The 13964-nt window shown below is 38.7% G+C and overlaps 1 long non-coding RNA gene across 1 annotated transcript; it reads left to right on the top strand.

Moving 5' to 3' along the window:
* Positions 1-1778: 1778 nt before the first annotated feature.
* LOC134168449 (uncharacterized) lies at positions 1779-4725 on the top strand. Its single transcript, XR_009966550.1, has 2 exons — positions 1779-1849; positions 3653-4725. It is a non-coding gene; the product is annotated as an uncharacterized LOC134168449 (long non-coding RNA).
* The last annotated feature ends 9239 nt before the right edge of the window (positions 4726-13964 follow it).

Here is a 13964-nt window from a genome sequence, read left to right as displayed (position 1 = left end):
GATCATTTTAAATAACTTGAAGCTTCTAAGACTAGAGTTTCTTTGAAGTGCATTAAATTAATTCTAGTTAAAGGATTTTCATGAGTTTCTAAAGGGTTTGTATGTTTTCTTTGGTGAAGGTCCAAACTGATATGCCTGGGCAGTTTTTTCTGCTTAAAACTAAATGACTAGACTGTTTTGAACATGAAGTGTCTTCCCCCATCTTAGTTAGAAGCTGTATTTATAGGTATGCACACGTTTTATCTGGGAGGCCTGTATATCTTTTGCTGTAGATACATTCACATGCACACTAACAACAGTACATGGAATCTGACTATAACGATACAGAGAAGTTCTGCTTATCATCAAACATTTCATGTATCCCATTACGTGTGAAAGAATTATTATCTGTCCTGTTGCAGTGCAATGCTTTTTCCTATAATGTTATTTTACTCTGCAAATTTATTTTGGTATTAAAAGGTTCCACTTTATAATGTCTATGGTTCAATCAGTGATCTAAAAGGCACTTAAATACTTTGAACAAGATACATAAAACGCTTTTATTGCAAAGCTTTGCTGTATCTACCAATTTTACCATTGATCTCTTTCCACATACAGCAGTTCTGGAAGCTGCCCATGCTGTATAAAATCACATGGTGGCTTTTGATCTCCAGCTGGTGATTAAAGCACATTATGGAGGTTTGAAATTCTCTTGTGGTCATTAGCATACCTCCAAACACTTCTCTGCCAAATAGTAGTGGCTATCTCAGTGCACACTGTTTAAGTAAGAAACCAGAATTCTATAAACTTATTATTTACTGTCATTTGTTGCTCAGAGGATATGGATACCTTGAATGAGGTGAGCTCACCCTTAGCAATAGAATTAGTGATCAAATAGTGATTTCTTATGGTGATTAGGGTCTAGCAAAATGCAATGAAGAATGAGTTTATGTATTTGTAAACCCTCTTTTGATGTAAACTGGCCTAGAAAAGCTTGTATTGTTGCTCCCTATCTACAGTTCTATATTTCTTGCTGCTTAAAGATTTCACTATGACTTCCAAGGTCACCAGGCTGTTACAGTTTTTCACAGTGGACTTTTAAACAATGCCATCTTAACTCTGTTGCTTGAAAGTAGCAAAAATAGCATCTTTTCCCCTTGCTTTTTTGAAAATATATTTGTGTGGTGTGAAAAATAAAGAACTACCATCTATTTGTTACTTTTGCTAGGAATCTCTTTGGGATTTCCTTTCACAGAAAATTAATGACTTCCAGCTTTATGTATTTGTATTTCACATTATTATAGTACATTGGATTTTATTTATGTATTTTTACCATCTCCATTTTACTAGGCAGCAGTTTACTGAATGTTACCCAGATACAGGAGAAAACATAACATTTGTTGAAAGATATTACAGTCAGCAAATAGCAAATAAATTCCAGAGCTTTCTGTTAGTTGCTCTACCTTGTCCCCTCACTCCCCAAAATAGAATGAATATAGGTAACCTGGTTTCTGACAAGTCGTCGGTTACAAGATTTTAAAAGGGAATAAAATCTGGGTCGAGAGAAGAGTATTGGCCTGGACTGGATGTGCCAGTTGTAAAGGGGGTATTTGAGAGAGTAGTAGAACTTCTGGAAAGATGAGCAGACCAGTGAGGGAACACAGTTTTGAGTCTGTTATACTGTGTGGCAAAGCACCTTGAATTGTTTGAGTCTAGGAAATAGCAGTTTCCCATCTCTGCTTAGCAACTTGAATTATTTGAATCTAGGAAATAACAGTTTCCTATCTCTGCTTTTATCCAGAAGTTTGACTAATAGTTGGAGGAAGAGCAGAATCACAGAGAGAGTAAGCACTGAAAGTTTATCATTTAGGTAACATTTTTATTTCCAACAACACCCTAAAATACCTAAGATCTTTTGTAAGATTAAGCATAGCTGGTTTTGTCCAGGGAGCTTATTTTTCACAGAAAAAAAAAAAAAAGCCACAATTAATGAAAATCAGTGCAAATTGTAGCCTTTTTCATATCGAAAGCTAATCCATATTCATACAAATAAGTGGTGGATTAATTGTGTCATACAAACTTTCTCTGAGGAAGTAGAAGGGGCAGAATTCATTGGCTGTTTCCTTGGAAGGAAGCATCATGCAATGAAAATTAAAAATAAACCACTGCATTTCATTGTAAGCCACACTTTTCTGTCTTACGGCAAGCTTTATTATCCAGAGCTAGCTGTCTGGAGAAGAAGAAATACTTACTGCTGCTCTTCTGTACTGCAACATAGCCCGAAATCCTTCCCATCATGCTGCTGTATGGTATAGTCTTGGTGTTCATGAGCGTGCTAATTTACATAAAATTTACATGACATGTAACAAAATATATGATTTGCATAAGAACTGGTTTTCTTCAAGTCCCAAATGGCATTAAGCTCTAAAAAAATGCTACCACTAGGTGTCTCATTGGTTTCAATATACTCCAACTGAAGAGCAAGAAATGCTCAACAAAATTTAACAAAAATACAGCTAATTACCGCTGACATTCCCTCCTTCGTTACACCAGCACACCCTGAATTTAATCACATGCATTATTGTAATCAAGCTGTCAATCAAATTTTGAAATATTTCATTTTTTGACATAATTACACACAGCCCATCTAGAACATGGGTATGGCAAGATTGATACTGTGTTACAAAATGTGATCTGACAAAAAAAAAAATTGATGCTTCTGTGCAAAAATTAAAGAAACATTGAACTGCTAATGCACTTACCCTGCAAATGTGTTGCATCGGGTAGTATGTCAGGAGTTAATATATTAACTGCCTGCCCATTCACTGAATAATATACTTGTTCTTGTCATGCTTTAAATGTTTAAACATTGTCCATGTCTTTTTTTTTTTTCTGTTGTTTAAAAATCTATAGCTTTAATTTGCTTAATTGGAACAAACTGTATGGAGGACTTCTTTTGCTTTTAGGCTTACAGCAAAAGATTTAGCGAAACCATCAGTGTAGAAATAGGATGCCGAGAGTTGGGCTCCTACTGAAACTCCTCTGAGCCTCTCCCATCTATGGAAAGCTACAAAATTAGTGAGCTATTTGATTAATGTTTGCAAACAGCTCAAGACAAAACATCCTTAGTACATATTGATATCTTTGTCAGAAAGTCCGTGTTCCTGCTTTTTGGTGTATGGTAATTTTTATGTTAATACTTCAAAACATACGAGTAATTTTTCTTTTAATCAAGAAGATAATTTTTACCATCTGATGACTATTTCATGGCCTCTGTGAATGAGTTTGCAAACCTCAGTCTGATTTTAAGTAGACAGATGCCCCCCTTCACAAAAAAAACTGTCACAATTGGCAAAAGTTATCACATGTGCTGGCAGCAGCATGGGCTCAGGATGAATGGATAGGAGGTAGGAAAGTGTCCTCCTTGCTATGAGGAGGTAGGTGAAGATGGGGGATGTTTGCAATGCCTCTGACAGTGCTGGGTCTTTAGCGTGCAATATCATTAATGCAGGCATCTTTATGTGACCAGTGATCTTTGCTTTAAAAGCCTTGTTTGGATATTTGTAGACATGTATTCCACTAGAATATCTTGATCTAAATGTTTTTGGGTAACTTAAAACAATTTTTTGTTTGATAGCAAATTAGTAATTAATTTCTTCCTTCCTGATGGCAGGTGAAGAGAACTGCAAAAACATTTTTCACTAAAGAGATGTGCAAGGCTTTTAAGAACTTGCAGAAGCACACAATCCTAGCACTTTTTCCACCCTCGACTTAAGAAGACACACTAATGTAATGTGCTCCTTCTCTCCATCTTCATTCTGTCCTCAGGGCCTCATTTGCTTATTTCCCATATCGCTGGCACTGGCCCTGTTATTCAGAGAACTACTGTTTTACTTGGGTAGTATCTCAGCTCTTAAGACCTCTGATGATAAGATCTGTTTTTTCTAATTGAGTTGCTGTATTTTCATGCAGACATCTGTTGAAAGCACTGAATTAATTAATGTAGTAGTAGCAACTAAGAAAACATGATTAATCAGCTTTGTCCCCTGCCACAGTGAACTTACGAGGGCACTGAAAGAAGATGTATAGAATCTGATGGGCTCTTGTTTTATGATTTGTTCTTGGGGAATAGGTTAAATTTCTTTCTTTTCATCCAACCCTCCACCTCCTTCTTTCCCTTCACACACTTGAACCTGGCTCCGTTCGCACATACAAAAGATGACCTTGCATATCTCATGGCAGAGTAGAGAAGTTCTGCATTGCCTGCAGACTGGCTGCTCTTCGATAGGAGATGACAAGCTCTGTCCTCCCCAGCTGCCTATAGCTTGTATTCAATTGAAAAATGCTAGAAGGAAAGTGTTTACAATCTGTTGCTGAAAGAGCTGATTTTTTCAGTAAAGACATGGCTTTGAAGATATTTAAGTGGCATTAAACCTACCTCAATAGTATAAATAAAAAAGCAAGTTCAGCAGTTTTTATGGCACCCTATACTAACAATATTCTAAACTGTCCACTAAACATTTTTCATTCTCCATGGAATATCATAGAATACTGACTGCAATATTTCTATCGGTGTTCTTTTACTTGCTAATAATGAAATTGCAGCGATCAACCTTTTCATTTAGAACTACTTGCTCCAAAAAGTAAGCACAGCCATTTGAAACAATTTTGTAGCTATCTCAGATGGAATGTAAGTTTTAAATTCTTGATTGTAAGACTGCCAGCTCGTAAACATATTATAATGTATATTGGTCTGTTTTGGTGAACAGCTGAATAATAATGTACTTTAAAAACAGTTTGAAATGCATCTTCTAAGATATGAAGCAGAGAGGATGACTAATATGAGAATATGGCATTTCACAGCAAACCTAATAAAAGCTTGTGAAAACTACAGTATCTCATCACCACACTGGCTACATTGGCTGCAATACAGTCAATACTATATTGACTACTAGAAGGGTTATAAGCGTAAAGAATTCCATCTCTCCTGATGAAAGTAACTGTGCTGTGCCAAATGGGTAAAAGAGTAAATCTTCTAGTTTCATGAATTTTTTATAACTTATTCTTGAATATTTCTTAGAATTGTGTCCTGGCTCCTTGACCAATGTAAAGTTTGCTTTTCCTTTGTTTTCAAAGTCTTTTGAAAACTGTCATTAAAGTAATAACGTGTTTTTAATATATAATTTATCTGCACAGCCCCAAAATAAAGCCTGCTTTGGCTGTGTTTCTAGTTCAGAAAACTCAAGAGGTTACACCTGCTTTTAAAAGGATTAGATTCCCTGATCAGGTGTTTACCCTTTTCATTAAGTTATTTCTTTAAAGTTGAAAATGTTGCCTAATCATTTGCTGTTTACTTGGATTTACATTGTTTGTGCATGAGACAGGCTTCTAAGAGGGATGGGTCTGCCTGGCTCAGGCATGAAGTCATTAGTCCTGTTTGCTCAACCCTGCATGCAGAGAGACCTGAACTAGCGCAGAGTGTACACGTCATTTCTCTCTTCTGCTCACACAGACTGTTGTCAAGTATTTCTTCTAGGATGAAAAGCTCCCTCCCTGTAGTCAGCTATCACTGTGTGCCTATTCAACATAGATGCTACATTGCCTTTAAGATTCCATGGCATGACACTCAGCACAGAGGACCAGCACGCAACCCAGGCCCCAGAAAACAAACACACCTGTTCCTGGAAAGAATAATAATAGAAAACCTCTAATATGAAAATATGTTCTATATAACCAGTGAAAGGTAATGCTTTTCACCACTTCAGTACTGATATCTTTGTCCTGTAGTTTGGATTAAGTTCACAATGCAATTGTTTAGTGACCACTTTATGTGTCAGATGAAAGAGGGAAGGTTACATGTGGGAACGTTCAGAATGAGGTGCAAGAAATTTTTTCTATTATAAAAAGAAGGAAAAGGGAATTCAGGTGCATGGGAGTTGGTAATTTCTTTATGTAATTGGTCAAATAAGATACATAACCTTGTCCTGCAAATGTTGTTGGTCACACCACCAGAATGCCAGAGCATCTGTTGGAAATATTAAATCTGCTGTATCATCCTCTAATGAGTAAAGTGGATGGAAGAAGTATGCACATGTAGGTGTGTACCTGTCCAGGGATATCCTGAACAACATTTGTATCTGGTCTTTCAAACAAGCCATAAGTTGTGGACAATTAATTCACCTTACAAGTAGGCTATACTCGGGTAGAAATATTCGAAGTTTTATTAGTTATCAAGATCCTAATTTATTAGGTAAAATAATCTTTAGTTACCAAAATCTCAAAAGATTGAAAGCATAAAAGAAAGCAAGGATGCATGGATAATTTTCTTAGTAGAATGACATATTTAACTCACAGCCTCAAGGTTGTTGGTTTGTTTTTCTCCCAGTGGAAAGCCAAGCATAAAATAAGGGATGTAGGTTATTATAAAGCATCTGAAAAGTTCCTTGCAAAATACCAACTTGAGATGATATTTTTTCAAATTAACATCATAGCATAATAAAAATCAATGTGTCTGTTCTTATGTGGTCATTTTTACCAAGACAATGTGAGCAAGGAGTGAATATCAATCATTGAAGGCATGGTCTAATAGTGTTTTATTCACCTTTGATTCATTGTGAATTTGTACCTCATATCAATAATAAGCTGCAAAAACTTCCAAGATAGTAATAAACGCAATAAGCGAACACTAAAATTGCCTTGCTTCTTACTGTATACCAACAGAGGAAATAACACCAAAAAAATCAAAACCTTCACAGAAAAATATATAGACAGATGCATTCACAAAACGCATAGAAGATGTTCCAAGAAAGAACCAGAAGGGACATTTGCCTAGTAATCAAGGAAGCCTGGGGATTTAACAGATGAGTGACAGAGATGGCAACAGGCAGGAGTGGGCAGCTGAGGAGTTTGGTCTGATGGCAGGGAGAAAAGAATTGCACCTGGTGTTTCTGGGCACAAAAGTTGTTGGAAAACAGGTAAAGCAGAAAGAGGCCAGAGAGTCCAGGCAGGACAGAGCAAGGAGGACGGAGATGGACTTACTGGAGAGAAGACTGGCCAGCTGGAAAGCCTTTTCAAATCAGCACACTGATTAGAAAATAAAAGGATAAGCAAGGGCAGGAGGAGGAGGGAAAAAAAAGACCTATATGTTGCACTGCTCTCCTCTACTCTAGGAAGTAAGCATTTTCCAGCTGAAGAGAGAGGAAAACTGAAGCAGACAAGACAGCAGGTAGAAGATGCTTGGCAACTTCAAGTTCCCAACCAAGTTTGTTTAGCATGTCCCCACATGCTACATTTGGCACATACCAAGTTGAGCATTTGTAATGGTTCAGAATTTTACTTGTTCCCTTTTCACCTCGCAAAATGATCCTGGGGCACTTGCACCCAAAACGTAGATTAGAAGGTTGTATGATGAAGATGTGTATCTGACAAAAAGTGAATTGCACAGATAAAATTAGGTATGTACTGAAGAGCAGCTCTTTGCCTGCTACCTGGCAGTTCTGCCAGCACACTCCAGGCTTGATTTGCAATACCCTGCATAAATACCCTGCGCAAATACCCTGCCCCATCTCTTTAGAGCAGTGACTCAGTCATGCTGAACTATGCCACCTCTGTGGCAGAATATAGTCTATTGTATCTGTTTTATGACTCAGAATCCAACACAGTAATCAACGCAAAACACAGCAACTCCAAAAGCGCATTTATCAGGCACGCAATTTGGTATGTCATCATTCAACAAGCAGTAGACATTTCAGGCTGGTACATGTAACTACATCTTAAATAAACGGTTGCATTATCAACAAGCTGCATCATGTTTTTCAAGGTCCTTGGGGGAGGACAGGAAAAGGAAAGCTTGGTTTCTTTTTAATGTCATCATTACTATCCAAAACACATAGGACTGGACAGCTCAGGGACCTGATGCATGGGTAGTTTTCTTTTCTGATCAGGTTGGATTTGAGCTCTTGACCTATACCAAGACTGTTTAGAAGCCAGTGGTTGCCAACTTATATAAGCAACTGCGAATAGTTTGGTTGTCTCAATATAATTCCTACACAAAAACAGGGTACAGACCACAGCCCTGTCAGTTTTGCAATCATCATTGCAGACTGAATAGCAGCAAACACTTAGATCTTATCTAAACAGGGCACTATTCCGAAGCATATGCATACTTTTTGGTTTAATATCATGCAGAAACGTTTGCTCCAGTGTATACCTACCTTGGTTCTGATCTCTTTAAGCCAATGGTAAGGAATAGCACAATGTGACTGTTTCTTAACAAGTCCATGAGAAGGAAATTTTGAGTTGTCAATGACCAGATTAGTGTTTCCCTACTGTTCTTGATTCTTTAACATCAAGAAGCAAACGCGGATGCCCAAAGCCATTTCAGCTCTCCACAGAATTTATTTCTGCCTTTTACAAAAGGCTTTGAAAGCGGTGTTATGGAATTGTATTCAGAGAAGATTTCACAGTTCTCAATAACATGACCATCATGACCACTCTGATCTTCATACCTTTAGCAAAACATGTTCAGATCCTCCTTGAGGAATAGTTTCCTCACAAACTGAATTTAACTTGTACTGCTAAGATTTCTTTCGTGACACATTGAGCCATCCAGTGGCACAGGCTGAAAAAACTACTGCGTGTACTTGTTATTACATTTCTTACAGTCCCTTTCTTTATATAAGAGATTAAAAAAAAATCCTCAAACAAACAAACAAAAAAAACCACCTCCTGACATTGTTTTAATAGATAAGAGGGGTGGATGGGGAAAAAGGAAAGAAAACAGTGAAAAAATACATGAAGTCAAAGTTTCAAATTCAGTGTTGATGCTGCACGTCTGCCCTTAACTCGTATTATGGATCTGTGTTCTTCTATATACAGTGATTAACATCAGATTTGGTCAGTCTTTGACCACCTGAAAATTCTTGGCATCACAGTTTGAATTAGGTTAATTTGTCCCAGATCAGCTCACTTTTGTCAGCACTAGATTCCTGTGAATGTAAAACAATACTTACTAGTTGAAATGGGAAGATGTAAGTCTCTATATGCAGAAGCAGAGATATAACCATTGAGGGCTTAAATGAGCCAATAATGAAGTATAGTGAGTGGGTTTTTTTTGTTTAAAAGATTGTGAGCAAATTAAATGCTGAATAGTGATGGTGTAGCAGTAGTGGGTAGAGCTTGGTTTAGTGTGGGCAATGAAGAAAGATCATTAACAAATAAAATAGGGAGCACCTCAGGGGACACGCCTACAGACAGTCTGTCACCCACTGGTTTTAACATTTCATTTCAAAATTTAATTAGATACCAGTTTCTGAATGCCCAAACAAAATCAGCCTCTTTGCATACCATCAACATGCATCAGCTTTCACTGGTAAATCTGCAGCTGAAACAATATTCCTCATCCTAAATTTTGAGGGGAAAGAACAACAACAAAAGAACAGCCATAAATTTACATTCCTGGTTCCAGCAACTAAAAAAAAAAATAAAATCTAAAAATAGTGAACAATGTTAACACCTGCATTTAACTCATCACTGTTACACTGGAAGCGATAGCAAGGCTTTATGGAAAGTATATGAAGCAACAGTGTTTTGTGCTAACTTTGCAAAGGACAGGGCTGAAAGTCTCTGATATCCCTGGTTGATAAGGAAACACTTCACTGATCACAAAAGCAATGAAAGTCTTCCATCTTTATAGTAAAAGTTCTCTGAAAGAAGATAAAGCTGTAGTTACAGAATAGCTTGTCTACCTTTAACAAGCTTGTCTACCCATTCGTGTAAGGGAGTATCAAAGCTTTGGCTTTACTGAAAACATGTTGGTTTATTTGTTCTGAAGAGACATTATTCAAATAAGGTCTTCCCACATCTTCCCAAGCCTTTTTTTGTTGGTTTTTTTTTTTCCCCAAAAAAAACTTAAAGATAATTTTAGAATACTGAAAAGGAGCCATTATTTGGTAAAACATAGTGATTAGTGATTTTAGGGAAAGCTTTTACCTTAGAAAGCTAATTTTAAGTATTACTAGGGTCAACTTCATCTGACCAAATTTTGTAGCTTATCTGGGAAACCACTGTAAGTACTGTATATAGCACTATAAATCTCAGACGTGTAAGTCAGTAAGAGCCCTTAGAGTTATGGGACTCCCTACTGATGAAGTGCTGTCAGACAGATCATTGCAAAATCCAGGTATAAATAGCTAATTTATGGTGTCATAAGGAGTGAAAAGCACAAAAGAAAAGTTGATGATTCTGCTCTTGAGACAAACTAAGCTCTAATCAATGTTTCCTGTTCTAAAGGAACAGCAGCAAGTCAATTCAATGCCCAGACGATGGAGCAGGTGTCCTCCGTGTCACAATGCACTGTTCTGATGTCAGAACTGTGGCAACCAGGGTTTGGAGGAGACCACTGGCATAAGGTACGTCAGGGTTTCAAGTTTCCATTTACCAAAAAATAAACATAGCCACAGCTTTTTGAAGTGTTACTTACTTGGAAATCTGAACTTTTGTGCAGATGTGTGAGCTGCTTTCATTACTGATATCAGTACATTTTTTCACCGAGGGTTTATCAGACCAGCAGTTTCTGGACTTCGCAAATAATTCAACAATGTTGTAGGCTTAGTTGTACTCTGCAGCAGGTGGGCAGATTAAGACTGTAAATTATCTGTCCATTCATCTGACTTAGACACACATCTCTCTATTTCAATAATACTCAGAAATCATATCATTAGACAACAGATAAAATCATCTCCATTTTATACATGAGGCCTGGGGTCCTCCTTCAGGTTTGGGCTCAGGTCTGTAGTGTCCTTCCTGTTAGGATAGTGTCCCACTCACTGCTCACTGGACAATTTTCTTTCATCCTCGACAGCCTCTCTCCCTACCAGATACTCCCTACCTACCCTTTGTGGGGGGTGTACACCGAGTGTTATGGTTTACAAAGGGAGTGGTGTGGTTTGCTTTCTTTGTGTGATTCAGTTTATTCTGGCTACTCCACATGCACGATATTCACAAATACCATAACGTAAATGGACTGATACAGTCTCTGAGTTTAATAGCAGCACTTAATCTTTTAATGTAATCCGACCGTTACCCATAGTGTTGTAATGAACTGCGCTGAAGTAGTTTACAGTGTGCTGGGTTAATGTTAACTGTGGACTGTGTCAATCTAAAATGAAACATCAGGGGATTCATGTTCCCTCCAGCATAGGAAAGGACACCTCTGCAAAAGGTTGTTGAGCTCATGTCAAAGAGCAGATACCAGTGCCAGCAGTGGGAGCAGTGGCTGCACAGAAGAGATGCAAGGGCAGGCAACTGCTCCCTGGAGCTGCAGAATCCAGAGCTAGGGCTGAGGCACCCTCCTACTGCAATAGCTGATGGAGCTGTGTAGGCGTTGCTGTTACAAACAGCCCTGAAGATTATGAGAGTTCAGAGGAGTTGCCCTCCCATGCCTCTGCAGGAGAGGGCTTCTAAGGGTTGAGATAAAAATGGTATGCTTTTTTTAAATTATAATTATCAATATTCTTTACCTGGCTTAAATGCAGTAAGGCCTAGGCAAAAAGAGAATCTTTTCAGTAATGCTTAATGGCAAGTACATATGCATACAAATTGTTGCAAAATCTGTACATGTTTGGACAAGGTCTTGCTGGGAAGGCATCCTGTTGGCAGACAGCTGACTCTGCAATCAGAACAGTAGCAGTCAGCTGAAAAGCTTCCCCTCCTCAGGTTAGTAAAGCCCAGTATGACCCTCTTCTCCAGTAGATCGACAGTGCTTGTTGTGTTTCTGTCTTTCCAATAGACACTGTTGACTTGCTAAGGTGAGGAACGTGGCTGTCTTATTTGTTAGGAACCTTGCAAACAGAGAAACAGTTAAACTGTAGAAGATAGGCAACAGGCTCAGACCCACAACCTTGTTAATTACTTCATATGATATTATATTTGACAGATTATCTCTGCTATGGTAAGGGGCTATCTTTGCTTGGGCATTTAGCCCAGTAGCAAATACAAAGCTGGTTCAGCTTCACAGAGCCCATGGTACAGTGCAAGAGGGCTTCAAAGTCTCAAGAGGTGTTGCTTCCAAATGAAGTTTCTGGCTCTATTGTGAACCAGAGGAAAGTTTCTGACAGGAATGTGCAGTGGATAGAAAGGGCTGCGCATTCCCAAACGGACAGTGGGCAGCGATAGCTCCCTCACACTCTGACAGCAATTGCTGTTGAACGGTTGAATTGATTTCTAAATCATGAGGCACCCCGTGGGTGCAAAGCCTACTGCTTAGCAGCACCAGGAACCAGCTTAAAGGCCTCTGTTTTACTTAAACCTGCATACCCTGTTAATGCACAGTAAAACTAGTCTCCCCAGCCTGTTACTACATTTCCTTGGTTTTTTGCTTCATCATTGCCCAGACCCCTCACTAGATATGTGTAAGTTAAGGCAATTTTACACAGTGCAAAACACCTTTATTTTGGCACAGAAAGCAACAAAGCTTTGTTGTTCTTAAAGTAGCATAAGTGCATCACGTTAGTGGAGATGCCAACAAAGTGACTTCTGGGTAGACAGCACGTCCAGAACTGCTGGCACCATTGACAGGAGCCTGCTCCCAGACGAAGGTAGCGTGGCTCACTGCGAGGCATAAGCCACCCGCATCCCCACACGTAACAGAAAACTCACTTAAAAAGCAGTATGATGAGGAGCTGTGCACACCTCGGCTCAGCCTGCAGCCTTGCCGAGCCACAGCCCTCGTTACGGCAGGGCTGCGGGGACAGCCGGAGCACCGCACCGCACCGTGGCAGCACACTGCCTGCGGGAGCCGGACAGGCTGACATCCACGGCTGTATTGCTGCAAACCTCCATGCTCCTGCCGAGCGTGCTGCTTCTGCTGTGAGGCTTCGGACTCAGGTGAAATTAAATTAAACTCTTCCCAGCAAACAGGAATGCAAAGCAAACTTTGAACTAGAAACTGGCTGTCAAGCAAAGCCGTTGCTTGCGGATGCTTTAAGCACAGGCACACATCGGCAAAGTCACACTCACCTGGGGATCACACAGCAGGAACATCAACACTCCATCTGCTTACCAAGAAAGACAACATAGTGTTAAAAAAACAGCCAGGATGCTCAGACCAGATTGGACTTTAGACAGGAAATTATCTTTTCAAATTTTGGTTGAGCGATAAGAAGCTTTTAAACTGAAGAAATGAATGATGTATGCAAAGCTGTACTTGAAATGATTCTGGTGCTGCAAATTGCCATGCTCTTACTGTGGAGCTGATGAAAATAAATGAAGCTCTGCGTTGCTGGGCTTTTTCCTCCCCCTTCTAATAAATGAAATGAAAAAGCCCTATTATTGTGCCACCTGCTTCAAATTCCTAATTGTGGTAACTGAATTCTGAAATTGTTTGTTAGCTGTGTAATATCACAGGCATTAAAAATACCGAGAGGCTATTAAGTTCTTTAAAACACAGCACTGGATAAAAAGGTGCAGCTATCTTCAGATTTTATTTCCATGAAATAACTTTTCTAGTGGAGAAATGTGTTCAAATCCTACAAGTGTATCCTGAAAAAATCCCTGCTAATTTAACAGTTAGAGAACCTGCAAAATAAAGACCCAGGAGAGGTCCATTGGCATATTTAAATATTTTTTAAAGAGTGGTATGCCATTCTGTTCATATTTTTCTAGCACAGAAATATAAAAATTTCAGAAGACAATAGAAATCACATGAAATTCAAATGTAGTATTTCTGATGAGCAGGTAGGTGTGTGCACATATGTGTCTCTGAAGTGCCTATAACCATTGAATCTTGCTGTATGCCAGAACTATTGCTGCGTGTGTGTATAATGCATCTCATTTAATTCCTAAATGTCTGTTTCTCATTTTAATAATGTTCCAACTTAGACATACACATAGGTTTGGTTTACAATCTTTTATGTAAGAAACAGTAATTATCCAGACAAGCCAGAAGGAGTTGGTTTTGAAATATTTTGTCATTACAAATAGTTTTT

This window comes from Pezoporus occidentalis, unplaced genomic scaffold (assembly GCF_034315485.1).
Source record: "Pezoporus occidentalis ecotype Australia unplaced genomic scaffold, CSIRO_AGI_Poc_V1 ctg31, whole genome shotgun sequence".
NCBI lineage: Eukaryota > Metazoa > Chordata > Aves > Psittaciformes > Psittacidae > Pezoporus > Pezoporus occidentalis.
The sequence above is the reverse complement of the archived record's forward strand: the minus strand, read 5'-3'. Positions and strand labels throughout refer to the sequence as shown.